The sequence below is a fragment of the Archocentrus centrarchus genome, unplaced genomic scaffold, assembly GCF_007364275.1.
Source record: "Archocentrus centrarchus isolate MPI-CPG fArcCen1 unplaced genomic scaffold, fArcCen1 scaffold_37_ctg1, whole genome shotgun sequence".
Classification (NCBI taxonomy): Eukaryota; Metazoa; Chordata; class Actinopteri; order Cichliformes; family Cichlidae; genus Archocentrus; species Archocentrus centrarchus.
In genome coordinates this window covers 2747517-2751242 of record NW_022060264.1, presented here as the reverse complement: position 1 = coordinate 2751242, position 3726 = coordinate 2747517, and the positions used below count along the sequence as shown (strand labels likewise).

The window sequence follows — 3726 nt, the reverse complement described above, 5'->3', positions numbered from 1 at the left end:
AAAGAAATTATCAAAAGGCCCAAATTAGTACGACATTCATGCCCACGATGCGTGTATGTGAAATTCGGACCACACTTGTATGTTCTTTTTTGTACATATGTATTTGGTTCAGAATGTACAGTTTCTGCTATCCATTTCCAGATTTTTTTTCTAAATTATGGAACAAGTTATTTTATAAACTCTTTTGGATGATGAACAGCAAAGTTTAGGAGTGCATAATGTCAGAGCAGTCAGCAATTTAAAAGTTTGCTTCAGAAGTGTTCTTACAGTTTCAGGAATCATCATCTGCACACCTGCTGCTGCTGATGTGAAGGTTTGCTTGACAGGTACTGCTGGAAAGAAGGAAAAGGGTGATCCTTTTTTGTATGCAGCAATTTAGAATGAGTTTAGTGCTGAGGAGAAAAAAAAGCATGGTTGAATATGTCATATTGTTGGATGCCAGTTTAGCTCACAGGGCAATCACATGCTGTAAGGCTGACATGCAGCAGCCTGGCGTCAAGTCTGACCTGATGCTCTTTGCTGCATGTTTTTCCCCACTTTCCTGCCCACTCTCCACTATTACGCTATCTAATAAAGGCAACAGGCCCCCAAATTATGTTTTTTAAAGAACATGTCATATTTCTATGAGATTTTGTCTTGTTAAACTTATGTTTGATCAACTATTCATACTGTCTGTGTGTGTATTGAATGTGGCAATATTCAGTTTGATTTGCATCTGAAGCAAATCACAGCTAAGATTTCTGTATAGCTGGTTTTGTAAAGAATTGTCATTGACAAGGTTTTCCCCTTGAAAAGAGTGACTGGTGGAACGCAAACCCACAACCTTTGAATTGCATCTGAAGGAAAGGGCAGCTAAGATTTCTGATAAACATGAGTCATACAGACTTGCCTGTGATAAGGTTTTGCCTTTGAAAATGGCAACTCTTGTTTGACTCGAACCCACAACCTCTGAATTGCATCTGAAGCAAATTACTGCTAAGATTTATGTTAAGCATGAGTCATCTCCCTCAGAAAATACGACTCTGGTGGGACTCGATCCCACAACCTTTGAATTCCATCTGAAACAAGTCACTAGAAGTCCAATGCGCTATCCATTGTGCCACAGAGCCAACTTAAGATGCACAATACTTCTTTCTAAGAAGACTCCTATGTCATGAATCGCAAAGGAGGAAATATTCAGTCTTATTTGTGTAACTGGCAAGGGCGTAGGAATGAGTTTACTATTGGGAGGGACACATATCGGAAACCTGACAGGTCATTAAATACTCTGAACAAAGCTTCAAAAAAATACTATTTGATCTTTTACTTTCTTCTATTATTGCATATATAATTTATATATGTATGTGTTTTATAATTGTAAGATGTGGGCAAACCACCAAACAAAATGGCTTGAGCCTTTTATCAAGCGTAATGACCATGTCATTCCAGGGCTGTACGCTTACTTTATCAGGTGGCTACACTGGTACTAGCAAGCTAAATATTTCAGTAGCACAAAAATAATTTAGTAGTACACACACAAGTTCAAAGTTTGATATGTTTTATTGGTGGAAAACATTTAATACCAGTCAAAAATGTATTTATGTAGGTTGACTGGCAACAGAACTGGTTCTTTAATTAAACAACATTCTGACATGAAAGAACCCTCACAAATAATCAGAGGTGGCAAAAGTACTGACATTCTGTACTTAAGTAGAAGTACAAGTACTTGCATTAAAAATACTTTAATGCAAGTAAAGTATATATATATATATATACATATATATATATATATATATATATATATATATATATATATATATATATATATATATATATATATATGTATATATATATATACATATATATATACATATATATATATATATATATATATATATATATATATATATATATATATATATATATATATATACTGGAACTAGAAGGTTACGGCATAAGTGGACACAAGATGAGAACCGGGAACTGTTGGAATGCTACTATACATGTAATCCCAGCGAGAGGGGTTACATGAAGAGGATGTGGGATCTATGGATTCTTTGAAACCCAACATCCACACTGACAACGAAACAACTTGTGGCTCAGTGTTCCAACATACGAAGGAAGCAGCTACTATTGCAGCTAGAGATTGATGAGGTACAACACAAATGCTACAGCAAGGGGGAGCCAGGACGACAGGTCAGGGGGGGAGATTTCATCATCCCCACACTCCGAGATAATAACAAGTACACTGAATACCAGAGCAGCTGACCTGAAAGATAAGATCATGGCTAAGAAGGCAAAGTGGACCCCTCGACGCCGACTACCAAGAGTATGTGAAGTACTCTCTGAAGACCTACTAGAAGATGCGAATGCAGCACTACGGACAATCCCTACCAGTACCATCACTGAAACCAATCAGTTGATGTATAACATGGCAGCAGTGATCCTTGAGATGCTTGGCTATAAGATGAACAGCAATAAGGAGCAGTACCCTCCATGGAAGCGACGATTGGAGGCTAAGATCAAGGCAGCAAAGAGGGAAGTTAGCCAGCTCTCAGAGTTGCAGAAACGTGGGATGAAGAAGAAAGCATTGCCTAACGGGCTGTCCATACCTGAGGCCTTAGAGACTGCCAAGCAGAGGCTCACAGCCTTGGCTAACCACCTGAAGAGGTATACTAGGGAGATAGAAGCCAGGAAAATAAACTAGATGTTCTCCACCGAACCATCCAAGGTATACTCTCAGTGGCAGGGGAACAATATGAGAACAGCACCCCCACCAAGGCTGGAGACGGAGCAATACTGGAAGAGCATATGGGAGAAGGATGCAACACACAACACCAATGCTCAGTGGCTAGTGGATCTAAGGGCAGACCACAGCAACCTCCCAGAACAGGCCCCAGTAACTATCACAGTGGCAGACATCCAAGAAGAACACATGAAGAGCTGGACAGCACCAGGCCCTGATATGATTCACACCTACTGGCTAAAGAAGCTAACTGCACTCCACGAGCGCCTGGCAGCACAAATGAACCAGCTGCTAGAGGCTAAGACACACCCAGAATGGCTGACTGAGGGCCGGACGGTCCTGATCCCCAAGGACCCCCAGAAGGGACCGGTCCCATCCAACTACCGGCCCATAACCTGCCTCAGTACAACATGAAAACTCCTGTCAGGCATCATAGCAGCTAAGATGAGTAGGCATGTGGCACAGTACATGAGCGAGGCCCAGAAAGGGATAGGCAGAGAGACCAGGGGAGCAAAACACCAGCTACTAGTAGATAAAGCAGTCACTCGAGACTGTAAGACCCGGCTGACAACATGTGCACCGCCTGGATTGACTACAAGAAAGCCTATGACTCGATGCCGCACACATGGATCCTGGAATGCCTAGAACTGTATAAGATCAACAGGACCCTAAGAGCCTTCATCAAGACCTCAATGGGTATGTGGAGAACAACACTAGAGGCCAACTTCAAGCCCATCAAGTGTGGGATTTACCAAGGAGATGCTCTGTCCCCACTGCTGTTCTGCATAGGCCTGAATCCCCTCAGCCAGATCATCAACAAGTTGGCTACGGATACCGATTACGGAATGGAGCAAACATCAGCCACCTCCTGTACATGGATGACATCAAGCTGTACGCTAAGAGTGAAAGAGATATTGATTCGCTGATCCATACCACCAGGATCTACAGCAATGATATCGGCATGTCATTCGGACTGGAGAAGTGTAGTCAGATGGTAACTA

The 3726-nt window shown here is 41.6% G+C and overlaps 1 non-coding gene across 1 annotated transcript; it reads right to left on the bottom strand.

The window, feature by feature from the left end:
- Positions 1–1017: 1017 nt before the first annotated feature.
- On the bottom strand, positions 1018–1109 carry trnar-ucu (transfer RNA arginine (anticodon UCU)). Its single transcript is given in 2 exon segments — positions 1018–1053; positions 1073–1109. It is a non-coding gene; the product is annotated as a tRNA-Arg (tRNA).
- Between the last annotated feature and the right edge of the window lie 2617 nt (positions 1110–3726).